We start from the raw sequence: 27911 nt of genomic DNA on the forward strand, positions 1-27911 counted from the left end.
TTTTTGAATTCCTCCAGAGAAACTCCAGCCATGATTTCCGATGCAGAGATGGCAATTTTGGAGAGGCTGCTCCCTATCTACAGAAGCCTGAGAAGGAGAGAATTGAAGCCTAGAAACACCCATTTGATGCTAAGGCAACCTGCTTTGTAGTGGATGAAAAACAAATGTATGTGAAAGGCACCATCCAGAGTAGAGACGGTGGCAAAGTCACAGTTAAAACATATAATGATACAGTGAGTAATACTACACTTTATTCATCATATATACTCATCCAGGTGAGAAAGTCCCCTTACTTAGATTTCTTACTCTCTTTTTCCTTCTGGTTTTGCCAGACTGTGACAGTAAAGGATGACAAAGTCTTTCCTATGAACTCACCCAAATTTGATAAAATTGAAGACATGGTAATGATGACCCACCTCCATGAACCTGCTGTGCTGTACAACCTCAAAGAGCATTATGCAGCCTGGATGATCTACGTAAGTACAGGCAACAATCTTCCTGTGGGTAGCTAGGAAAAAACACTATGCTAAGCCAAGTGGAAGCCAACATGCTGTCTCCTGTCCTTACAGACATACTCAGGTCTTTTCTGTGTCACTGTCAACCCCTATAAGTGGCTGCCAGTGTACAACCCAGAAGTGGTGGCTGGCTACCAAGGTAAAAAGCGCCAGGAGGCCCTCCACACATCTTCTCCATCTCTGACAATGCCCATCAGTTCATGTTAACTGGTGAGTCATTTAGCAAGAACAGAAAACCCTAATACATGAGAGCTGGCTGCTTTGCCAAGTGACAGTTGACAGATTAGGCCACATTAGGATTTTCATGTCTCTCAGGATGAAGGGATCCAGAATTGTGGCTGCCTGATTCAACAGTAAATGTGCGGAGCACAGAAGTAGTCATTGAGGCAGTTATGACTTTACAGACTCATTCCATCACAGATGAAGGCATCTTGGGTGCTGTTCTACTCAGTGCCTGATGGCAACAGCTCCCATAGTCCTATGGCACAACTCAAAATTAGGCTACCTGTGGCATCTTAATGAACAGAGATTTAACCCTGTGCTGTCAGATAAGGAAGGAGAGGCAGTAGCTAGCTATATGGCTTTGTGCTCACTATCTTTTTAGTAAGGAATTTGAAGAAACAGTCATGAAGGAACACAGCAGAGAACCTGATTCCAATTCAACAAATATTCAAACTAAGGTCTAAACACAAAAGAAAACAGCTAGGGGGAAATCCTTGTAAACAGCCACGTCTTAATGTTAGCTTTTGGACTGCTCTATCCCTCTGCATGTACAAAATTCTTCACAGACTAATGCAGAGTTTCCCTTGATCTGGTTGCAAAGTGAATAAACACAGTTTCAATACAGTTCTTTTCCTTGAAGTCTGTTAGTTCTGGCTGAGGAACAAAAGCTCTCCATGTCTCATTTAAATAGCTGTTTATGTGGCTTTGTTTTCAGATTGTGACAGTCAGTCAATCCTTATCACATCACATATTTTGATATCTGTGACAAAGCTGACAGAGAAGTAAAAATGTTCTTTGCTTTTTATAACAACTGACATTTTAATTCCAACAATGGAGAATCCAGTGCAGGGAAAACTGTGAACACAAAGTGAGTCATCCAGTACTTTGCAACAATTGCAGCTACTGGTGAAAAGAAGAAAGACCAACAGCCTGGCAAAATGCAGGTAGGTCAGTGGCAACCCCTTACAGCACTTGCCCAAGACTGTGCCTGTAGAGTAGAAAACATCAATTTATATTTCTGTGTTGCAAGACTAGCAAAATGCAGAAAGAGCTGCACAGCTGACTGGAGAGACAAGATGCACAGTCTAAGCACACCTACACTTGAGTACCCCTGCTACCCAGCTTTCATCTCTCTTAACACTGGTGGAACTCTACTTAGAGATGCAATTTCTTATTATAGAGAAGACCTGAGCCTCAGTTTCTCTCCAGTCCTCATTTACATAAGAGAAGCTTTTAACCAGAAAGTTAATATAAGACAGCAGAAGTTTTCTCAATTATGACTGTCCTTCTGCCTATCTATCTCATCAGTATTCTGTGAGGTCTGCCATCCCCACAGCATCTGAGTGGCTGCTAAGTGTAAAGAGATGGTTAGTACCCAGTGGCACATGATTGTATTACAACTCCTTATTTGTCTGCTATTGATGGGCGAAGTGCAGTGGCTCTGGACCCTAGAATGGTTGCGTTCCTCGCCAACTGTGCTGAAATCAGTCATTCTAATTGCATCAGGCAGTGATTTCCACAGACTTCGTCTCCTCTCTGCAGTCCCTATAACTGCCTTCATGGACAGCATAAGAAAATAGACAGACTTGGGACAGCTGGGACCACTTGCCTGAGGACAACTAAAGTAAACTCAGAAGGGATTCTTTAAGGGAAGAAAGCACATATCCTGATACCCCTTTCCGCTGAGCAGCCCAGCTGCTGCAAACTGAACCCACTGGTGCATCTGCAAGGTGTGGACTTCATTCTATAGCACAGAACAAACAACAAACATGCTCATGGCACAAGTGTCTGTCACCATAGTCTGTGAGAAGGTATGTACATCAAAGAGGGTGCTTTTGTCAGCATGTTATTTGAGTATCCAAGGGAACTTAAAGAGATTCCAAGGCTGAAGATTTTTTCACACTCTGAGGCAGCTGTCTTTGATTGATGGGTTGTTATGGGGAAGGCAGTTCATCACAAGCACCCTTCTCTTTCCATCAGCACCATTTCATAATCTGCCGGGCTCAGCTTTCACCAGCTGCTCACTGCGCTAGGTCTGATGTAAGCAAGATTTTGAGACAGCTGAGAGATGTACTGGCCATGTTTGATATAAGGAAAATCACCAGACTCTTAGATGAACAACCTGTTTTATCTTCTTCGGAGTTTATTCATAGAATACTTTATTTCTTTAGTATTCACAATCTCTATAGCAGTACTATGTGGCAGTTCTTTTCATAAGAACATGTCATAAAGCACCCCGGGTTACAGCTCTGTCTAACCCAGCACCCTGTCTCAGACACAGGCTGAAAGTAGATGTCCGACAAGAGTATAAGAACGAGGAAAGTGTGTTACAGTATGTTCCCAAAACACTTTCTCAGGCTCCAGAAATTTGGGATTCAGGACTTCCCAATTCATAGGTGATACCTCTGTATTCTTCTCTGCTTCCTCTGTTGAGATTCAGTTTGATTCTCTCCCATTTTACTTCCCATCAGTCTTTCTAGACCACTACTTCATCTTGGCGTTTGAATTGTTCTTGTTTCTTCTGTGTCATCTGCTAAATGAGGTAACCCAGCCCGCAGACAGGACTCCAGATATAACACATGTATAGAACTGCCATATCTTCCAGGCTGTTCTCCATTCATGGTGCCTCCTTCTGAGGTCCTTGACCACACCTGTGCACTGAAAAGTGGTTTGGTGGAGTCAGCTGCACTGACACACACATCCCTTCTTAAATGAGGAATTTCATTTAGAAAGCTGAAAAATACATGTGAGAGGGCATCACTCTGTTTTTTGGTTATGTTTTTTTCAATTTTTATATTGAACTTCATATGCTACTATGTTGTATTTATTTTATTGGGTTCAGTGTTCCTCTCTAGATTAATTTAAACCCTTTGCACTACTTGCAGACAATGTAGGGAATGGTTCTCCATTTCCATTCCAAGATGTTAAAGGATACACTGAATAGCATCAACAAAGATGCAATAACTTGAGGTCTGCTGCTGAGCTTTCATGTGGATAAAAACTGATCATCTCTCTCTTGTTCTTTGTTTTCCATCTCTGGCTTAGAAACTATCCCTGGCAACACCCTTATGTCCTGACTACTTAAGATCTGTCATGACTTTGCTAAAAGCCTTTAAAAAAGGTTCACTGTATCATTCCAAAAAAAAGCTCACTGTGACTCTGCCTTGTGTAGCTGTCCTGGACTGTACTGCGCAGAAATGAAAAAAAAAAGAACTGCAGAAGCTGCTTTCCTCCTATATTTTTTCAGTTAACAAGGGTGATGCAACACAGGTTTGAGGAACTTTATATGTCCATCTTTCCATCTGCAGACATGTATCCAAAAAACTCCAAGGGTTGCTGCTCTCTGCTTTTTTCGTGTTTGTGATTTGATTCTGAGACTTCATCTATGTCCCAGTTTTCTTTTTAAAACCTGCCTGGGGATGTATTTCTATACTCTGAAAGGCTTCTGTTTGAATGTACTGCAGAATGAACTGCAGAAATTTACATTCTCTCTTGCTAGGTGCTTCTTGCTTCAGGTTGTACATCTCTCTGAGATTATCTTGTGCCTGAGGAATCTCCATGAAAATCCCAGAATTTCCATATTTTCTTTTGTTGCCTTTGTGAGCAGTGAATGGATATGGGGAAGCCAGTCCCTGATACAGATTCCAAATTCCCTGAACTCCACAGTAATGACTATATATGTAATACACAATATATGCTAGCAGGTACAAGAAGGGAGCAAAATTTAGATCTGTTGTTCAGCATTCCTCCCCCTGAAATCAATGGCTATATAAATAAGTGATGGCTGATGAGTGCTTAAAAACTCTGCTAAATTGAAGGTTGAAATCATGTATGAAGTATAAAAGTGATCTCTGTGTAATATGTCCCTTGCAATATTCATTTTTAACCAGTAGTGAGGTTTGAGGAGAAGCTTTTTCTCCTGTGACTAGGGAACCCTGGAGGATCAAACCATCCAGGCCAACCCACTGCTCGAGGCCTTTGGCAATGCCAAGGCTGTGAGAAATGACAAGTCCTCACGCTTTGTGAGTTCACTTCAGATTTGTTGGAATGCAGGCATCCAATATTTCGCATGTCATATTCACTGATCACTACAACCAGTGGGTTGATTTGTACTACTTGATAGCGAAAATTCATCCAGATTCATTTTGGAACAACAAGCAAACAGGCTTCCGTGCACATTGAAACCTGTGAGTGGTAACAAGTCAGTGCATGTGCTTTGTGCTTTAATGACCCCAGGTTCCCCAGAAGACTAATGTCATTCTCTTCTCATTAGACCTTCTGGAGAAATTCAGAGTGACCTTTCATCTAGCCAGTGAAAGGAGCTATCATATTTTTTACGGGATAATGTCTGATAAGAAGCCAGGGCTCATTGGTGAGTGCCACCAGTGCAGAGCTTGGCACAGGGCTTTCTGTTCACACTGTGACCTGCCCCATGGCTATACTGGTACCAGTAAAGAGCACTGTATACTTGCAGATCTGCTTCTTATACCGACCCTTGGGACTGTCCCTATGTGAGCCAAGGAGAAGTCAGTGCTGCCAGCATCGACAACAGCGAGGAGCTGCTGGCAACCGACGTGAGCGCAGAGGAGCCCCGGCGGCACCGGTGGCCCGGGACAAGCCTCAGCCCTGCCCGCGCCCCCGTCCCCGCCCGCGGAGCGCACCGCGCGGGCGCTCAGGGCACCCGGCTGCCCGCCGCCACGCCACGCGCCGCCACGCGCGGCCTCTGGCGCCCCGCAGCGGCCGCGGCCGCTCACTGCCGGCAGCGCCGCGCCCCGCGCCGGGGAGGCTCCAGCCGCGACACGCGCTGGGCACGCAGAAAGGCGGGGGCAGTCTGCCGGCGACGAACCCCCTCTTCCCCCCAGCACACGCCGGTGCCTGCTACAACGCACTGTTTTCACTGCTTTCCCAGACTTCTCTTTTTTCTGCTGCAGAGTGCTGCGGACACCCCGGGCTTCAGCCCAGGGGAAGCTGGGGAGGCACAAGTGATGGGGGCCGGCAGGCTCTACGGGAACATGCAGTTCAAGCAGCAGCAGCGGGAGGAGCAGGCAGAGCTGGACAGCACAGAAGGAAGCGTTGCCAGCTGAGTACGCTGGCTGGACAGGGCCAGGAGACAAGCTAGGAATTCCGTTCAAGCTAGGGACCCCGTTCAGAACCTGGCCCAACACCCTGGGAATGATATTTCCATCCCAGAAACTACATTTTTCAAGTTCGTTGTAAGTTTGACAAAGTCACCTATTTAATTTATGCTCCCCGTGGAAACACAGCAAGGGAAACATTAATCACTGCTGCTGCTGCCCTCCAGGCCTGGAACAGGAGAGAGTTTGGTGCAGGCTGAGCCTGTGTCGAGGGGGAACACATTTCCCACGGGATTGCCAAGGAGCTCCCCTTCACAACAGGTGCATCTGAGTAGGACCTGAAGTAGGCTGTTTGTAACAGAAACATCCTAGGGGACCAGAACATCTTCCTTTGTCTCTGTTGAAGTCATTTGCTGTCTCTCTTCCTAGTGGCTGGCAAAGCTGGCTACCTGATGGGTCGAAATTCTGCTGCTTTGCTCGAGGCTTTATGCCATCCCAGGGTGAAAGCTGGAAACGAATATGTGACTAAAGGACAAAATGTCCAACAGGTACCTAGAGAGCTGATATGCTTTTCGTTTTGTTCAGATAGTTCTTTCAAATTTAAAGCTAACTCAGCTCTTTTTGCTGCCATAGCCATGTTTCTTACAAGCATACAATTCAGTGGGTGCATTAGCTAAATCAGTCTATGAGAAGATGTTCCTATGGATGGTTACTTGAAGCAACCAACAGCTGGATACCAAGCAGCCCAGACAGCATTTCATTGGTGTCCTGGACATTGCTGGTTTTGAGATCTTTGATGTGAGTTAAAGTAGGTATGATTGCCCATTAATGATTTTTCCAACCTAACTGGTTTTTTATATATTTTGAATGTGCAGTTCAACAGTCTGGAGCAGCTGTGCACCAGTTTCACCAGTGAGAAACTGCAACAGTTTTTTGAGTTTTTGATGAGAAATATTAGATGCCTGCATCAGTATTCTATTCAACTCATTTTTAATAAACTGAAGCATAACTTTTGAATGATCCTCTCCAGTAAGAGGAGGTAGTTTAAAAAAATTAAAGCTTTTGCAATGGCATGCCACTTGTGTACAGACTGATTTCCTGAATACCATGGCAGAGCTGCGGGGAAGGGGGCAGGCAGGCTGTTAATTTGGTGCCTTTAACAAGACTGCCCGTAACAGAAAGCAGTAATGCGAACTGCAAGCCTTGCTCCCTGCAGTAACGAATAAAATTAAGTAAGTTCTTCGTTCTAGCAGCAAAACTTTTTGGCCCCTCTCCCCCCTGCTCACCACTACTGCACTAGTGATCCTACTTGGAATTCTGTCTCTCAACCCCTCACAGCAAAATTATAAGCCGGTGTGCAGTGGCTGTGCCCATCGCATGTACCATGTGGAAATCCAATGCATATACACCCAAACATCTTCCCTCTGAGAAGCATACAAGTATCTGCTCCCAGCACCATCATTCATGCCCAGGGCCCAATGACTCCATTCAGCCATCCCTCATGCACATTCACCATTTAATATTCATATCCGTGGACTATGCCTTTGTGCACACGAGCCTCACCTTTTCTCACTTACCCCTTTGTTCCACCACACGGCAGCATCTACAGAAAGCATCTTCATTACCAGCTAGGGCCTGCTGCCATACTTAACCCCCAAAATCCACACTTATTGCTAAGTGTGCACAGATCTTGTGTCCTATGCAATACAAACTGGTTAGAATTATGATTCTATTCCAGAGTATGGAATCATAAGGGTACCTACATTGATCTAACACCGAAGTTTCTCTTGTAGTGAGAGGAAAGAAGTAGACACTTCTAGGATGCAAATTTTCTGCTCGTAAGGTAGGCAACGTCTCTGTGTATGATTCTGAGACAATTTGAAAATACTACAGGTGTTCTGGAGTGCCAAATTATTGCCATTTACACTCCACATAACGTGACAAATAATCTGATCCATCATGCACATCTATTGGAGCCAGCACAGCTGTTGCTGGACATCAATTATCTATGCACACTCCTGAGGATCCATCAAACCAAATTCACACTGGCAAATGCAACTTGATGGCTTGTAACAGACACAACAGCATCAGACCTGTGAACAGGGTACTGAAACCTACCTTCTGCATTCCTCTCTTGATTCCACTGTTTTACATTCCAAATGGCGTAAAGCAAACATGATTAAAGCAATTGATTACAGTGCATATAATTAGTCTTTCATTCAAAGATGCATCTAAACAGTATTGTCCAATTGCCACATTCATGGGTCGTGGCTTAAACAACAGAGATTGGTCACAGTAATTCAATTTGCTTGATTACTCTAGTGACAAGTGGCATACTAAGAACCTGTGCAGTACAGACTATAGTCACTGAAACAAACCACAAACCACAGGCACAGTGATATTATATTCACTTTCTCACTCCCTACCACTTCCTTTCTTCATGTATAATTATTTCTTCCAGCCTATGGGCATCTTTTCCATCCTGGAAGAGGAGTGCATGTTCCCCAAGGCAACTGACACCTCTTTCAAAAACAAGGTCTATGATCAGCATCTGGGCAAGTCCAGCAACTTCCAGAAGCCTAAACCTGTCAAAGGCAAGGCTGAGGCCCACTTCTCCCTCGTGCACTATGCTGGCACAGTGGACTACAACATCTCTGGTTGGCTTGACAAGGACCCCCTGAATGAAACTGTTGTGGGTCTTTACCAGAAATCATCCTTGAAGTTGCTGTCTTCCCTTCCCTTTCAGGGATGATCCATAAGGCAAGGATCAACTACAGTCTATTTCTATTTCCCCTCTCTGTTGCATTCCCTAGGCTTTCTATCAGACCATAACCTGACCCTGTTCTTGCATGCACAGATGTGTCATCAGAGGTGAGTTGTCCCAACTAAGATGGGAGCCAAAGTGCATAACTACAAAGAGCACTACATTCAAGTGCTGAAGAGAAGCAAAACACAGCAAGTCCAAGACAAAGTGGCAGGGGGTGGATCTTTCTTGACTTACTGCGTTGTGAATCATGTGCATGCTCACCTGTCCTCTAGACAGGTGCAAAATATATGTGCAAAGTGCAGGCAGTTTATACTCTTTGGAGACAGTTCTATTTCTTGAAATGAACTGGAAGCAGTAAGAGAAATGGAGAGGTTCACAGCCAACACCTTCAAGGATATCACCAAGCAGCTCCATATCCAGTTGAGCAGCAGAGGAAGATGATAGAGACAAAAATTAGTTTAGATGTCCTTCAAGAGCATCAGAGAGTATTCCAATCCCTTGCCCTTTTTCATGGCTGAAGACCATCAAGTTGGACAGGTGATGGGCCAATCCTACCCAAAAATGGCCTCACATATTTCTACAAAAAAACAATATCCTAGAAGCCTGGATGCCAGACGAAAAGAAGAGTCAGTATACAGAAGTAGTCAATTCAGCCATTAGGCATATGGACAAAAGGGTTTGAAGCTCAAAAGGGAATTGCATGGTGACTTGCCTACAGTTAGTTCAGTCTGGCTGACAGAACAATATGTCTGGACAAGCTCCTAGGAAATACTAGGGATGAATCAGGTTTTGTGTCCTAAGAAATACTAAAGACAAATCAGTTGTTGTGATCCTTGCCGGTTCATCAACATAAGGAAGGAGAGAAGACTGTGGGGACAAAATTTTCGATAAGGAATGAAATTTAGAGCAGAAAGACTCCCTTTAAGTCTCAATTTTACTGGCTTTAACACTGCACCAATTCTAAGAGGGCACTGAGCATCCTGGATTTGCATGCCAGAGACTTTAAATTGCTTCATGCCTGAAGGCTGCTAAAACTTGGAGTAGATCCCTATTCTTCACTTGGAACACAAGATTAGCAGATTTTTCTAAAGAAAACTTTACTGCATTGATAAAGAAATGTCCACTGCTATGCCTCAGTCTTGTGGCCTTTCACCATGAGTACAAACAGAATTGCAGCTATATCTAAATGTAAAGTATTGTGTTTAGTGGCACAGAATACACTGTTATGAAACTTAGGTATGTCAGGCCGTAGCATTCTGCACCACCAAAGCCATATAGATTATAACACAACCTAAGTCATGGATCTGAGACAAAAGTATACTGTACAATGGTCAATAACCAACCAGCTGCACTTCACATAAAAATCTGCAGCAGTGGATCATTATTTCACATTAAAATGCAATGTTTACATTGGTCCATGACCAGAGAAATGAAGGTGAGACCTACAAAACATACCACTTAGTCTAACCATTCAGCTCTTATATGCTTCTTCCAAGGTGATAGATGGAGTGGCAAGGGCACTAACAAGAAGGGGGGGATCTTTTCAGTCAGCGTCTGCTGTGTTCAGGGTATGTGAGTTTCCTCTTAAAACTTAGCCGCACTTCCTTGATATTAGAATGAAAACACAAAAGCTGTATAGCTCTGAGCTCAAAACTCTACATTTTGCTCTATCACAGGAAAATCTAAACAAGCTGATGACTAATCAGGGAACTACCCATCCTCACTTTGTGCGTTGCCTGATTCCTAATGAGACCAAAACACCTGGGAGGTCTGTCATTATACTCTGGAGACAGGGGGCGGACAAGAAATGGGCTGTTCAGCTTCTGCACCAATCTCTTCCAAAACAGCTCCCTTTGCATGGGAAGTTCCCCCAGGGTTTGGCCTTCTTGTGAACCTTCTTGTATTGTTCATCATGGCCATAAAATTTTGGAACATTACAGAGTCCACAGCACTTAAGCATCCTACCCAGCCCTCCAATGTGTGTGCAGAGCTGAAGCAAATAAAGATGCTATTGATTAGAGCTGATTAAACAGTCTGTTGTGAGTAATGATCTCATTAGGCTCTTTAGCCTCCTTGTGAATTGCTAATAAGAACCTATTTTTAAGGACCACTGTGTCATTCAGAACTGCTGGGTTCAGCTCAAGACTTACAATTTTGATGTATTAGTTGTTAGGCTCTGACTCACTGAGATGGATGACTGTCACAGAAGTGATGTTGTATTGTTTGTAGTATTCCTTTTATAAGCTGCTGCATGCCGCTTGAACCTGAAAAGCATTTTGATATAAAGTTAATTTTGTTCCTTTCTTTAACTAAACATTAAACCCTCATGAAGACTTATGTCTCCAAGAAGAGTCAAGTTTTGGAGGACTTTCATATGGCCAATAAGTTACACTACCTGGGGAGAGATGTCTGTGTGGGTTTTAGGAGTCTAATCATTACGAGGTCTGATATTGGTAGAATGATAAGGTATGGTGAATGTAACTGAAGGACAAGTAAACTAGAGCTTAACATCCATTTAATCTGCTGAGGAAACAAAAGACCTAGTTCAGAATGTTTTCTTTCTTTCTCACTTGTGTCTCCCTGTGTAACCTTGAAGACCATAAGCAGGATTTAAGCAACACACACATCATATTCACATTTCAGCTATTCATCTAAACTCATTTTATATTCAATGGAGAGAAACAGACATTTTAAAGTATGACTCATCTGGCCCCTTTTACACATCTATCTTAGGATGAGATGAATCACATCCTAGAAGAACTTGTTTCACTCTGGCTGTAAATGAAACTCAAATGGAAATGTCCACTTTGCATATCCACCAAGTGAAAAGACAGGAATCCCAATGGGTTCTTGATAGTCGAAACGGTGTAAGGGAAGAATTAAGGAAACCTCCTGAAACAGACAAGCACATTTGAATGGATGGTGTCACCGGATATGGCTGTCCTTTTAATGTTCAGTGGACTGTTTTGACAGAGATGACTCAGAAGGAATCTGGCTTTTGCCTTTTAAAAGAAAGTGAAAGTAGCAGTGTGTGAGCAAAGTTAAGGATTGTGAAGTGAAGGAAGAGAACCTGGACATTTTCTGATTTTCACTGGTTTTAGGCTGTTTATGCTCAGCTTTTCTAACAATTCCTTCACCTACATGTCTGCTGAATAAGCTGAAAAGGTAAAGTTAATGATAGGGACCATTCTGCACAAATTAATGTCTCTAGCAGCTGATGGAGATTTCTGCATGATAAACTGATTCCAAGAGTATTATATTCTACCAGTTTTACTTTGTTTGCAATACATGGGATTCAGACTTAGAAATACAGTTATTTTATCCAATGGATATTTCAGGAGGAGAAAGACAATTGTTCCATTTTAATCAGCTGTCTTTTACAAGCTCATCCACTCCTATGTTGAAACCTGTCTAGCTATAAAAAGCTAATAAAAGTTGAGGCTAGTCAATAACTGCATGGCAGACCCAAAGGTAAAATCTTAGATACTGTGAACAGTTGATTGTCTAGATGGTATTACACCCCATACTGTGCCTCCTCTGCCTGCAACTGATGAGGATGCTGAAACTGTCAAGGATTTTTCAGTTTGTCCCCTAGAGCACTTTCCTGCCATTTTTGAGTAATGTGGCCCTTTGCCTTTGGACACTGGACATTTACAGGCTCTGCCAGTCCAGCATTCTCAGTGGCAAAGCTCAAGTGGTGGAAGCAGGTCTCTGCAACTTCTCTGAGTAGAAGACATGTCCTGTCTTCACCTCCTGTATCATCTTCAGACAAAGTGCTCCATCTTTAATCAAAAACTGTTTGAATTTCAGCAAAGAGATAGGTGATTCTTGAACGCCAATACATTTGAGGATTATTGGGGGGGGGGGAGGAGTAAGAGTTATGATGAATACATCTTGTTTAAGGTGAAATGGACCATTTCTTGGTGATGCATCAGCTGCGATGCAATAGGATTCTAGAACACATTCAGAATTGCAGGAAGGGGTTTCCAAGCAGAATCCTATATGCAGACTTTAAGCAACAGTGGGTATTTAATTATTATTTTCTGTTACTTTAAGGTAAGGTCTCAGGCCACAAGTCAAGACTTCTCTGGTGACACGGTGAAGAGACACCCCCTGAACCAGATTGGTTTATTGGCATCTGTGGAAACCAGATCATAAATACTGTCTTAGTTCACTCCAGTCTTTTTCCTCTTTGGTCAGACCAGAGGTTTCTTGTTTCATCAAAACCTGTATAATTTCTAAATGGTAGTCAAATCCTGATGATTCAAAGGGATGCAAAATGCTTCTAATGCAATGTATAAAGTATCATTACAGATTGCTCTTTGTAAGCCTCACAGAGTATAGATACAAAAATCATACACACGCCAGCATCGCCTTCTTAAAGTGAACTAAGCAATCCAAAATCCAAGGCTTTGCTAGTGCTATAACACTGGCTTGTATCCTGCGCCTTGCTTTCCTTATCTGTAAAATGGATATGATGAAATTGGCTCATATGCACTCATTTGCTACAAAGTGCTGTTTCAGAACTGGGTGTTCTTAAATATAACAGTAGCATCTTCCACGCCAACCTGTCATGAAAAGCTCTTCCCCAGCAGGAAAACAAAGCCCGCCTGCTTTCTCCATTACATTTTAGCTAAAAAAATCATATTATTCATTTTGTGATAAGAGTACTCAGACTTTGAGGAAGGGTATTCTTGGACCCAGGACCTCCCTGAAAATTCCCTGCCACTTGATGTTTAATTCAGCAAGGCATTAGCCGGTCTCAGTTGTTAAATCGTAATTTGATGTGAGAGGTGAAGGGATCTCTCCACAATGACCACACTACAGAACAAAGAAATATTTTACAATTCAAAGTAAATGTGCTGAAGTTCAATAGGAACTTCAATGGAAACCTATTATACAGAATAAATTCATTGTGTCGTTACAAGTATCTAGATTTTATATATATTTTTTCAATGTAGGTTTAAGGAGAGTAAGAAGTGCTTCAGTATAAAAAGTCACCCATGCTCATTGCTGTATCCAAGGAAACCCGTACAGAAGGACTAGATGGTCCTGTCCATGAGACAGGATTACCTTAATCATTATATTACCTTGCAAAATGCTAAGACTACTGTTAGCAGTTATGGAATAATGCTACACCATTTTTAGTTTGAGCTCAGCTGTAGGACTTGTGGGCAGGGAGTTCTGCAAGATCAGTTGAAATACAGCTGATTTTTATTAGTTGTTTTAATTCCTCTTCTACTTTAATCTGAGTGGCCTTCTTCTGATCAATGAAACAAGATGAGAAGAAAAGGCTGACATGTTCTCACTATGTTCTTCCTAATTCCTGGACTTGCAAACACTCTTCAGTATGCACATTAAGTTTGTATGTAACAATATACTGTGCCACTGCACAGCCAACAGATTCCACTAGAGAGTAGACATGTCCCCTTGTCATCAAATTCTGTTCAGCCAAGACTCTATTTCAGGAGGCATATTCAGTTGCTTTCAGACAGTTCAGCTTCCCATAACACTGTGTTGTGATACATGCTCACTGCTGTTCTCCTCACCCTGTTTGCAACCAGTGCCTTGCAACCTGTCTTACCACAGGTACAAAATTCTTAATGCCTCAGCCATTCCAGAAGACCAATTCATTGACAGCAAAAAGGCTTCAGAAAAGCTTCTTTCCTCCACTGATGTTGACCACAACCAGTACAGATTTGGCCACACACCTTTTGGAAGAGTGGATATAATTAATGGCAAAAAATACTGTTCACTGAAAGTATTTCTTGCATATGAAATCAGCCTTCAAGACGATTAGGAAATAAAGTACAACACTTGCAAGAAGGAGTATAGAAAGCTTATCTGGATCTGGGTGTGTGTGTGAAGGGCAGCTCTGTCAGCCCTGGGGACACCACACTACCAGAATGATCCAGCGCGGCTGACTGCTACTAGAACTAGTGCTGGCCATTTCTCCGGCCAGGTGAACTCACTGACATCACTGCATGTTAGACATGCTTAGGCATATTTAGACAGTTGGACCCTTTGGAAGACTTAGGCACATGTATGTCTAGCTTCCATATCAAAAGTAGTGTTTGATGGGACATTGATTATTTGCTCAGCACAGCCAAGGCAGCAGTATCTCTGGACACAAGCCCAAGCACCAAGAAGCAAGCACTGCTATAGTGGACATCACCACGTATGGTTCTCAAGTTGTCAGTAACTCGGTTTAGAGGGCAAATCTTGAAACTAAGCATTGAGACACAGAAGGGTAGCACACAGCAAAGAGACAGTAGGATTATCATACTACGTTGAAAGTTAACTCTTTGTTTTAGTAACTATTGGTGAGACAGCTTCCACAACCTACTTTGGAGAAGTCGTCAAGCAACATTGCAGTAGCGTGATTACAGCACACATAAGGTGACTTGTCTGTATCAAAGGAACACTGAGGATATGAAGAGCAAACCAGAATTTCTCTAGCTGTTAAACCTTTACTCTGCAGGGAATCTTCCACGACGGCCTTGTACTACCCTGCATCAGCTTCCAATGGCTGTGTATCTGCCTAGCCCTCAAACTACTTAACCCTCTTTTATGTTCCAGGTTTTCTTCAAGGCAGGTATCCTAGGACTCCCAGAACAGATGAGAGATGAGAAGCTTGTAAACCTCATCACTCATACACAAGCTATGTGCAGAGGGTATCTCATGAGAATTGAATTTAAAAAGATGAATGAAAGAAGGTAATATAGGAACATACTAACAGTCGTATTATGTCATAGCAAAAGTCTAGCAATGCAGTATCCCGTCTCAGGCAAAAAACTGTCCTTAGGAAAGAGCCTTAGAAAGACTATGGAAAACAGGACAAGTACAAATACTTTACCTAGCTATAGCCTCCCAACCTCTGGAAATGGCAGTTTAGACATTTACTGTCTGGATGCTGCATTTAGATCATGATATTTAACATTTAACAGTGAACCTTCCCTCCAGGTATGCACTTAATTCCTTTTAGAAACAGTTTCAACCTTTAAAGAACCCTGTGACAGTTAGCCAACTGAACAATGTGCTAAGGCTTGTCTGTTTTAAACATGTTGCCTGATAGTTTCATTGGATGATATTAGTCTGTTTTTGTAAGGAATGGCATATAATCCCCTCCTTCCCTGTAATTTTCTTTTATGGCCCCATCACCTGTCTAAGATGAACAATCTAACCTGTACAGAGAAGATATTCCATACTTTTGATCATCCTGGATACCTTTCCAATTTCTTTTCTGTTCCTTTGAGATGGGATAATCCATGCAAAATTTAGAGTGTAGGAGTGGCAGCACTGAGACAGCTCAGCAAACTGACTCCAGCAGTGTCCACAGGTTAAAGCTTTAGGGAGAGCAAGGATGGTATAAACATATAGGATACTCTGCCAGCCAGCTGCTTTTATCTGTAATACCATGCAGTATATATTCAGCTAAGGGGCTTCCTGTGCCAGGGATAGTTTCTAAGAATTCAATCGCCCTCACTGGATTTCCCTGCAATGAACTTGTCTAATCTCCCCTTGAACAATGGGCATTCACAAAACCCTTTGGCATTCAACAGAATAAAAAGATTTCATTTTTCATTCTGTCTTAATAATTCTGAATATTGTAGTTACTATTTTGACTGACTCTTCAGCATCAAGCTACTGTTTCCACAGTATTATCTACAGCAGCTCCCAGATATGTAATCTCAGCAGCAGCAGTTCAAGAAAATCAGTTTTCACTCTGGTTTTCACCTGAGCACTTGCACTTTCTTCTCATTGAAGAGATTTCCAGGCAACATGCCACAGATATTTGTCTTTTTTGGAGTATTTATCCTTCTTATATCCAGAAATAGTTATTGTCAGTGCTATGAACCAGTCATTCAGCCCTCAAGGGCCTAGAAGCAACTTTTTTAAAAAAGCAAGGGAAATGAGAAAAATTCCTTTAGCAAAATGTTGATGCTCTGTGGCTGAAAACTATAGTCTATTTCCAGCCCAAGTCTCACCAGCTTCATGGACTGTGTCTTACTGTCTTTTCAGAGAACCCATTTATATCCTCAAGTACAATATTCATGCATTTATGAATGTCAAGCACTGGCCCTGGATGAAGCTGTATTTCAAGATGAAGCCTTTGCTGAAGAGTGCAGAATCTGAGAAGGAGATAGCCAACATGAAGAAGCAGTGTGAGAAAGCCAAGTAAGAACTTGAAAAGTCTGAGACAAAGAGGAAGGACCTGGAGAGGAAAATGGTGACCTTGCTGCAAGAGAAAAATGACCTGCAGCTTCAGATTCAGTCTGTGAGTAATCTCCATTTTTAAATTCACTCTACTTCCTCTTCTTCTGCTGCTCATTCCCTTCTCTTTTCTGCCCTTCCACGTAAAGAAACGTAACGGGGGTAGATTCTCCACTGCTTTGTATCTGGTCTTGTCATTTACATCAAAGTAAAGTGAGTACAAAGGAGATATAAAACAGTACCACCAGAATGAACAAGGAAAATTCTCCCTGGGCTGCACTGTAAACCCACATCACTATTAAGCAATCACAAGTGGAAGAAGCAAACATGCCACAGTAGATACAATGTGCTCCTAACTGTAGCCTCTGAATTTGGGTAAAATACAGGCTGTTTCCACAACTGCTGACCGTTATAATATGGAGCCAGGAGTAGGGCTGTTTTTCTGTCAGTACAACAGCTTAACCTCAACCAGTTTTCTGAGTTTGTATCCTTCCTAGTATTTAATGTCCTGTTCTCCAGAGCCCACTTAGTCAAGGACTAATTCAGGCTTCTTTAATCCCTTCATGGATGGTAAGCCAGAACATCAAGAAGCTCAGGTTAACTAAGTTAACTAACTTCCAGGTTAGGATACCTTTCAAAGTACTTGATAGTTTCAGATTTTAAAGCATAAAATAACTCCTGAGATATGATCACTGCTTTCAGAGTGTTGTCTGACTCTTCCTTGCCTTCCCAGTTTGTCACTGTTTCAGTGTTGGCAGAGTTCTTCCCGTCTTCTCTCTTTCTTCAAAGTCACATTTTGCTGTGGAATTTTCTATCCACCCTGCTGAAGAGTTATTCACTCCCCATCTTCTATATGTTTGGCCTCGAATAATGCACACCCACCAGCCATGGTTTTCACTGCTCTACGGGCTTCATTCAGCACTTGAGAGAGAATTAAACAGATGGTCCTACATTACTGCAGTGATGGCTTTCAGCCACTTCTCTTCTGGGAGGCAACAGATACCTTTTCTGGTATTCTGCCTACAATACATCACAGTAATGTTACTTTGGGCAAAATTTTATGTGTGCTGATCACGTTACTCAAAATATTAGTTATCGTAGAAATTGTAGGTTAAGTTTAGGTTGCGCATTCGTGCTTTGCCACTAGCCTCACTCTGTCTTGGCTGAGAGAGAGGTTCGAGAATGATGGCAGCGAGGTCAGTTCCATGTGAATGAAGTGGAAGAAGGAGAAATTTGGGGAGATACAGTCTGACCTGTCTCAGTAGAGGTAGAGAAGCTTATTAAAGACACAGAATAATCCAACACTCTGTGAAAGATGACTTAGAAATGCTATCAGTTTTACAAGCCCACCTCTAAGCCAACGCCTCCATGAAGTCCATTGCGCTGCCTACCCACTATTCAGCTCACTGACTCTCTGCAGGCTCCTTATTATGACTTAACACTCTGAGTTTTCTAATACATGCTATTATATTCAAACCATAGAAACAGCTGAAGCATGAGCTTACGGCCCACTTTCCTAAGCCATGACCCAGTAGGGCAGTTTCCCCATGAGCACACCCCATGCATTACCATGGCTTGCTAGAAATTATGCCCTTAGTTGTGCAGTCCATTTCCTGGAGATGGTGCTTTAACAACATATGTTGTCGTCGATCATTTTTATGATAAATATAACATGCCTTCAATATGTTCTGACAGAAGAGTGAAAATCTAGCTGATGCTGAAGAGAGATGTGAAGGACTCATTAAAAATAAAATCCGGCTGGAAGCTAAAATTAAAGGACTAAGTGAAAGAGTAGAGGTTAAAGAAGAGATGAATGCTGAACTGACTGCAAAGAAGAGGAAACTGGAGGATGAGCACTCTGAGGTGAAGAAAGATATTGATGATCTTGAACTGACTCTGGCCAAAGCGGAAAAGGAGAAACATGCAACAGAGAACAAGGTGACAGAGGAATCAGGGAAGTATTCTTCTCTGGGTTCCCCAGACAGCTTTCAGTTCTGCGAAAGGTTCTGAGACTCCCAAGCGCTCTGAAAGAAAGTGCCCAAAGCATAGGAGGGATATATTGCCACTTAATTACCTGAGATAGAATTTTTGTTAAAATTACAGCTTTCTGATAGGAAAAATATATTACCTGTGACAGATGGTTCAAAAAGAGTTAACAGGTTGTTAAGGTGCTTGATAGAATTTGCATATTTGACTATTTGCAGCCACAAGGAACCAGTATATTTGCATCTCCTGTGGATAATGGAGGACTAGTGTGATTGTGAGTTATTCAGTGCAGAATGGCTGTGTTCTTCCTTCCTCACTTGCATTAGGAAAACTGATTTTGCAGATGTCAAACAATTTCTTATGATTCCTTTGTATTTAAGAAGCCCAGCTCTCAGCTAGAATGGACAACCTTTCCTTCCACTGACTTGACTATTCGATGGGAGTTCTTTCCCACTCAGGATCAGACTCTCAAGTTTACGTAGGAGAGTCTAAATCAGACGATCATTAACTCATTTATCTCCCAGTAAAAGCACAGGTCTCTTGTTTAGATATATCTAAACAATCAATGTGAAGAAACAGAATTCAAATATATACGTTAGAATTCAAAATCCCAGGTCTGTGGTGACAGTGTCCAGTGCTGCCATGGAAACAACACTAGAAGACATGTAACTATACCTTGAGGTTTCCTTCATTACCATCAGTGGGAAAAATACTGAACCCTAAGTTTGTAATCATGGATATGTTGGGTATTTCTATACCAACGTTTATAGGAAACCTAGTTGGTCCTGGGTTTTAGGATGAGGGAGTGTCTTTCCAGCTATCAGGGCCATAGGGCTAAAGCACGTAATAGAGTGGACTTTCCTCATTCATAGTTTCAGGTGTTTCTATCCAGGCAAGACAAGCAGGAAGGAAGGGTCAGGCAGACTAATGAAGAGAAGTTGATGTGTTTGAGATAAGGCTGCTGGTGTACAATGCTCCACGAAGTACAAGGAATAAGTTCCCAAGATAAAGCCAACAGAGATGCTATGTCCTGCAGCCCAGTTAAGAGCTCTTGCTTTACATTTATGATCACCTGTTCCAAGGGCAGAGGCTTCTCTGGCATGCTATCATGTTCCTTCCACTTTTATAAAAATTTTAACATAGCTCTAACCTGTTTGGCAGTTGGTAATATCTTTTGAAACAATCTCACTTGTACAGAGCTCACAGCTGCGTACCTAGCAAATAAATCACATGCAGGAAATGCAGTTTTTGAGCAAGAGCAACTCAGAGGGCTTTCATGAATCCCACTGTGGAAGAGCTTGCAGGGGCAAATGCAGATACAGCACACATTCCACTATAGCATCCAGCAGGAAAGGGCTGGGAGTCAAGAACAACTAAAGCAAGAATTCCTACCATTGCAGGACCAAAGAGGTATGACTGTCAGGCATGACACTAGTTGCTACCCTCATAATAAATGATACGGACCTTCTGGAGAAGTGCTTTGGCTACCCCTGTGCAGGATTTTGCATGGATGCACTCACTGTGTCCTCAATTTGTCACTTCTCAAAGCACTCCATTCTCTGCACCCCTCATAGTACGAAAGCTGCCTGTCTATTATGCTAAGAATCTTACTGAAGAGACGGCAGTTCTGGATGAAAATATTTCTAAATTCACCAAGGAGAAAATGGCCCTTCAAGAGGCCTACCAGCAGACACTGGATGACCTGCAAGCTGAGGAGGACAAAGTCAGCACACTCACCAAAACCAAGACCAAACTGGAGCAGCAGCAAGTGGATGATGTAAGAGAAAGTTTTGAGGTTGCACAGGTGCATGCTCTGACAGATTAGGAGGGACTAGAAACTGTGGTTGAAAGTGTGAACAACATCTAATGCAGCTAAGCTAGCTCTAATAATTTCATCCAATAAATCATTTCCATTTGACTGGGTGTTGGGGAATACAGTACATGTTCATCTTTCCCTGGCTATTCGAACTATGGCTGTGCTTGTTCATCAGTGGGTATGTCACCATTCTAACTCTGGTGCCCAGTTTTAACCAATTAGTTGGAGCAGCACGTCTGTGGCAGTTTGAAGCCTGCTGCAGACTGATTCATGGTCTCTTACTCTACAGAGTGGATATACACTTGGAAATTAGAGACACTGAGAATTTGTCAATATTTTGCAGTCTATATGCTATGAACTGCAGCCACTTAAAAATTTTAATTTCTGTATTTTTCAAAAACTTGCACTTCAACTGCACACTGCCAAGCAGTGGCCAGCTTCATACCAAAACCAAACCATAATGGCATCTCTGATCCTGCAGCAAGAGGTTAGTGTAGTGGGGATGAGAAGCACCTACAGGGTCTGATTGTTTTCCCTGTTTATAAATTTCCAAATCTAGTTAGATTTTTAAATCAAGAATAATTACTTTCAACATATATTTTATGTGGTTTAGCTTGAAGGGTCTCTGGAACAAGAGAAGAAACTGCAAATGGACCTTGAAAGAACAAAGAAAAAACTGGATAGGGATCTGAAAATGTCTCAGGATTCCATCATGGATCTGGAAAATGATAAGCAACAGATGGATGACAGGCTGAAGAAGTATAGCACTGACTTTTTATGCTCTGAATTCTAAAATTCAGATTTTGTCTTAACCATATTGAATTTGCATTCTTGTTCTTTATCAAAAATGATTTTGAAATCAGTCAGTTGCAAAGCAAAATTGAGGAGGAGCAGGCTCAATGTTCTCAACTGCGAAAGAAAATTAAGGAGCTTCAGGTAAAGTCTAAGACTTATTGGTATTTTTAGCTGACAGGCAAACATTTCTTAGTATTAACAGATATTTATTCTTATACTGTTCTACACAAATATTTTGCTACACATGAATGAAACAACTAACATGGACTCTGGGTGCAATTCCCATCTCAGGGCACTTTTTCAGAGACTCTGGCCTGTGCTTGTCAGTGACTATACAAGAAATCCCTTAAGCTAAGCTCATAGCAGGCTTTGAAAACGGATCAGATACTAAGTTTTAACAGTAATGAAGACACTGAGAATTACCTTTTTAAGAAAACAACAGAATGTGACATAATTTCTCATGATCAGAGCAGATATTACCATTTAAATGCAGAGACAGGACGACAGTTCCCTTAAGTGCTAAATATTCCATAACTGCTTATGACAAGGTTCCTTCCATCTTGTTTGCTGATGGAGACAAAACACTTTTATTTTGGCCTGACTTTTTGGATATTTCTAAGGAACTCACATTACCTTACATTTTGAAGTGCTATATCCCTTATGCCTTAGCAATGTGCAATACTATACCCTTCATAACGTAATCAATCCATTCTGAGCCATAACATATAATGAAATATCAGATCATAAATTCTCTATTGTTCCAAAACTGAATATTGCCCGTCCTCAGACACAGTTCAGTGAAATTTCTCATGGTGCTTCATTCTGTGTGCTGATATAAATGGAAGTGAATATTTTCCTTTTCATTTCTTAATGCTAATTTCAAATCTGTCTATTTGGAAGTTCTCATTTAACCAAGTAATATTCATAGGCTTGTATAGAAGAACTGGAGGAAGAAATTGAGGCTGAACATGCAATCCGTGCAAACACTGAAAAGCAGCGAGCAGACTTCCTCAGGGAGCTAGAGGAGATCAGTGAGCGCCTGGAAGAAGCAGGGGGGGCTACGGCAGCTCAGATCGAGATGAACAAGAAGCGCGAGGCAGAATTTCAAAGATGTGGCGGGACCTCGAGGAGGCCACTCTGCAGCATGAAGCCACAGCTGCTGCCCTGTGGAAGAAGCATGCAGACAGCACAGCCGAGCTTGGGGAGCAAACAGACAACCTTCAGCACGTCAAGCAGAAGCTGGAGAAGGAGAAGAGTGAGCTGAAGATGGAGATTGACGACTTGGCCAGTAACATGGAGTCTGTCTACAAAGCCAAGGTAGAGTGAAGGAAACACTTCTAATAACTACTGTTGTTCTTTTTAACAATTAAAAGAGCTAAAGGATAAGCTTTCTATGCCTTAACAGAGCAATGTGGAAAAGATGTGCCGAGCTCTCGAAGACCAATTCAGTGAAATCAGAACCAAAGATGATGAACATACACAACTAATTAAAGATCTGAGCACACAGAAAACTCATCTACAGACTCAGCATGGTGTGTCCCTAGACTAAATGTAATTAATTGTACTGTGCCAAGTTCTTAAATACACTGCCTGAATGAAAGTGTATTCTCCAATACATTCATCACTGGGTGATCCGAACAAAATGCAGGCTGTGGAATTTCCTCCTGGTGGCAGTTATGGAAATTCTACTCACTGAAACACAAAAACCAAACCGAAGAAAGCACTGGCAATCCAAATTACTGCGTGGGTTCATGATCAGTTTATCCCCTAAAGGCCAGCGCAGCCTTTATCTTTTAGCTCTTTCCTGTACTTGGCAGGAATTAAATTGTTTCTTTCCCTTCCTTTTACCAAACTAAATCCAAACTCTTTTAATCTCTTTCCATATGGCCTGCTCTTCTCATTCATATGCTATGTCTAGTGTCTCTGTCTAAAAAAAGCATTTTCTCATTAGGTGAACTTACTTGGCAACTGGAGGAAAAGGAGTCCTCAATTTCTCGGCTGACAAGAGGCAAACATACTTTCATTCAGCAGGCAGAGGAGCTGAACAGGCAACTAGAGGAAGAAAATAAGGTGATTTGTTTTAATTGAATAGTTGGCCCAGAAAATTGTAAAATAAATCAATGAGCTAAGACAATAAATGACAGTTCTCCTCTGAGAAAGGCTGAGACGCTGAAATTTTTCAACTTTGCCTTGGAGTATAATACACAGAAGAAACATTAGGAATGAAATAAGGAAACAGTTCAAGCCCTTCTTGTCATCCTTTCTGAAGTTCAAACACAAGAGAGAAGCAAACGAAAATAGCTCTGTATGTATACCTTGCTGCTACAGGAAATCCCTGAGGCAAAGAATACAGCAGAAGCCAAAGGAAAAAAAAGAAAAAACAGGAGTACAGGAGTGCCCAGGGTTAGATATGACAACATAGTTTAAAGTTTCTTCCACCTTCAGATATACACCAAATTCTACATGAAGAGCTTATAGGGAAACTTCCTCTGGAGAGATCATTCCCACTCTGTTCATTGTTGGATTTCTTGCCTCTTTGCCTGAAGCACTTGGTGCTGCTCTGTTTGAGAGGCAGTATCCCAGACCAGTTGAACAAGCACCTGATCTTTATTGACAATATCAACTCTGACACACAGAGTCCTAAGTGTTATTCACTCTGCTCACCAGTCTTCCCTTACTCTAGCAATTGTTGCACATGAGCAGTGAAATGTGGAGTTTGTATCAAAATGCAGGAAAAAAATCCTATCACAAATTGTTAATGTTTTGACAAGTTGCACAATCTTAACTACCCAGAACAATATGAAGAGGAGCAGGAAGGCAAAGGTGAGCTGCAGCACACCCAGTCCAAGGCCAATAGTGAAGTGGCCCAGTGGAGAACAAAATATGAGAGATGCTACTCAGCGCACAGAGGAACTGGAGGAAGCCAAGTAAGTGGAGGGATATTGTTCGGCAAGTAGAAGGATATTTAGGTATAAATGTAAGAAGGAACTGGAAGAAACCAGAAAATGCTTGTAGTGGGAATGTGCAAAGCAGTGTGCTTCATAAAATGCAGAAATGGGAGGGAATGGAGGTTTCATAGTTGAAAAATCACATTGTCTTTATACTGCCATTATTGGAAATGTATGCCTGGTTCCTCTCCATACTGGTGTAGTATCCCTTGGATACTGATACTTCTCCACTGATTTCCTCTCTCATTTCACCTCTCTCCCAGAGTTCTGGGGAGTCCTGTTCCCAAGCTATGATTAATCACATGCCCTATCTCCTCCATTTATTCTCCCAACCTATGCACTACTCCAGCGTTCTAGGCTCCTACAGATGCTGTCTATCCACACCATCTCAGATTTCCATGTCACTCTCTGCACTCTTCAACAGACTCATCCCTCCCATGCCAAACTGCCTTCTAGTCCTTTCTCTCAGGTTGTTAGAAGTTTCTCAGCACTGCTGTCTCATCCTGCAGAAAGAAGCTTGCTCTATAGGAGTCAGAAGAGCGGACTGAGGCTGTCAATTCAAAGTGGGCTTTACTGGAGAAGACAAAGCAGAGGCTGCAGGGGGAAGTGGATGACCTCATGATTGATGTGGAGAGGTCAAATGCAGCCTGCTCAGCATGTGATAAAAAACAGAAAAATTTTTACAAGGTTCAATCAGAGAGCCTGCTAGATTAGAACATTAGCATGGCCAAGGACACTGACTGAGGATGTGAAGAGCCATACACTAACGTGAAGCAGGGCATTGCACTCAGAGAGAGCACAGAACTACCAGTGATGCGGAGACATAATACTCATTCATAACCTAACTGTGCCTATATGTTAGGCAGCCATGATGTCAGAAAAGGTTAAGAAGGAGCAGGACACCAGCACCCACCAGGAGAGGATGAAGAAGAACCTGGAACAGACAGTGAAGGACCTGCAGCACTGCCTGGATGAGGCCAGGCAGCTGGCACTAAAGGGTGGAAAGAAGTAACTCCAGAAACTGTAGGAGAGGGTATGATAAAGACTGGGGAGTAAGGTCAAGTTTCCAAGTGGGACCTTGGTTTCTGGAACCTCTTGGTAGGAAGGTTACAACAGGGAAAAACCCAGGTTTCTGCACTAGGTTTGACAAGAGTAAAACTGAGTAGTTGAATGCTGCACTGCAGGTGAGGAACTTGAGAATGACCTCAAAAAACTGAGTGACTGGGCAAAAATGATGGCAGATGGGCATCAGTGTAGACATATAAGGTAATGTATCTATGAGAAAATAATTTAAATCATACTTTCATAGGGATCAACTTGGAACTGGCAGTTACAGTTCAGCAAGGAGAGATCTCAGAGTGATTGACGACAGTTCCCAGAAATTGCTCAATGTACAGGAGAAGCAAAAAAGCAAAAAAAGAAAAAAGGGGGGCGGGGGTTCATAAGGTATGGCATTGAGAACAAGACAGACAGCATCATTTGCCACTATATTAAACCTACAGTGTGCAGTTGTGGTCTCTGCATCTCAAAAATGACCTGACAGTTAGAGACGCATACACAGAATGGCAACTGTGGCGGTGGAGTTTTATAAGGAGAGACTAGCAAGGCTAGGACTCTTCAGTTTGAAGAGGGCATGGCTGAGGGGGTTGTGATCAAGGCTTACAGAATCATGAAAACAGTAAACAAGATGCATTCTGAATGGTTATCCATCAAAATACACAACACTAGAACAAGGGGCACATGATGAAGATCAGGAGATCTTCATCTGGAGATCACTTTAAAACAGATAAAAGAAAGCATTTTACACAGTAGGCAGTAGAATGCTGGAACCTGCTGCCATGGTAGTTTGCAGAGGCTGATGGAAGAAGGTTCAAAAGGAAATTAGATAAACTCATGGACAACAGGTCTGTAAACAGATACTCAAGGGAACAGGCACAGATATGCCTCCCGACACCCCTAATCCAATGACTATGAAAGCTGAGTAAGTATGAGCAGAACAGATAATGGCCAGGTCTCCATGCTGTCCCTAAATAGCATCTGCTATTTCCACTGCTGGAGACAGAGTACTGGGCTAGATGGACCATTTGCCTGACCCATTTATTACACTCTTAAACTATCTGTGCTCCAAAGTACAGCACAACTGAGTAGAAGGCAGGTACTCTTGGCTGTGAGAGGAAATATCCACGCACAGAGAAAAAAAATTGGTGTCCAGGCTTGACTCATACTAGTATGCAACAGAACAGCAGTGGAGATACAGGAGGCCTCATAAGACAGGCTATTATGGAATAGTCACGAAGATGAGCTGGACTTTAAGTTTAAAAATGAAACTGATATTCCTCATTTACCTGAACAACTCTGACAGAATCTGATTGAAACTACCATCTTTATATTTCCTCCCTTCCCTTCAATTTCCTCTTCTTTGGCAGATTTAGGCTTGATTTTGATTGTAAATGCCCCAGCATGCACAGGTAAGTGCTTTGTATAAATGCCACAAACATCACATCACTGTTAATACAGCATGGTGAGTAAGCTTTACATAGCCTAGCCCAAAAAGCAGCTGTAGGAAGCTACCCAGCACTCCCACTTTCTCTGCAGTCCACAGAACTCTGGATCCCAGGATCTGAACAGCAGTATTGGCAGCCATTCTTGGCAGCTTGCTGTCTTCACCGTGCTACTGCATTTCAGACTCATGAGTTAGAAAATGAGTTTGATGCTGAGCAGAAGCAAGGAACAGAGCCACTGAAAGGTGTTCACAAGTATGAACGAAGGCTGAAAGAGCTCACTTACCAGGTATTTCCAATCCTCTGCTCTCTTTTGTATCTTCTTTTTATTCTAGGTGCATCACCTCCGTCAGTGTTCCCAGCCTTAGTTTGTTTCCACTTCCCACAGTCTGAAGAGGATAAGAAAAATATTCTGTGGCTCCAGGACCTGGTGGACAAGCTGCAGATAAAAGTGAAAGCATATAAGAAACAGGCTGAGAAAGCTGTGAGTGTGGGCCTCTCTAAATCTTTGTGTGCCACTGAGTGCAGATTTCCAAAACCTTTGGGCTCCCAATTCCATTAAAATCATTGATTACTCAGTTTGATAGGGCAGCTGTTGCAATTGCCTTTGAATACTCCTTAACTCTTAAAGACTTATGGCTGTATTTATCCTGGAATTGTTACACTTTTGGAGCCATACTAGCCAACTTTCACAGCTAGAACTGAGTGGGCCTAATTGTTCTGTCCCCAGTAGAGTGCTCATGTTGTTGACTGTACTATGTGGGAATGCACTGAGTGCTGGCAATGCAGGATATAGTTGTATGGCTGACTGTGGTAAGTGATGTTATTATGGCATACTGTGTTTGGTTAACAGTTACATGCCAATGTGTGTTTGTGCACGTGTCTCTGACGGCACTGCATGATTTTCAGGAAGAACAGGCACACACTAACCTCTCACGGTGCTGCAAGACCCAGCATGAGCTGGAAGAGGCTGAAGGACGAGCTGGTACTGCTGAGTGCCAGGTCAACAAATTGCAAGCCAGAAGTCGTGACACTGGTAGACAGGCGAGTTGGTGATCTCCAGAGAAGAACC

General features: G+C 42.3%; 1 pseudogene; it reads left to right on the forward strand.

Annotated features, from left to right (window-relative positions):
- The first annotated feature begins 30 nt into the window (after nt 1-30).
- LOC112991031 (myosin-1B-like) lies at nt 31-27911 on the forward strand (annotated as a pseudogene).

Source organism: Dromaius novaehollandiae, chromosome 18, assembly GCF_036370855.1.
Source record: "Dromaius novaehollandiae isolate bDroNov1 chromosome 18, bDroNov1.hap1, whole genome shotgun sequence".
In the NCBI taxonomy this organism is placed as follows: Eukaryota; Metazoa; Chordata; class Aves; order Casuariiformes; family Dromaiidae; genus Dromaius; species Dromaius novaehollandiae.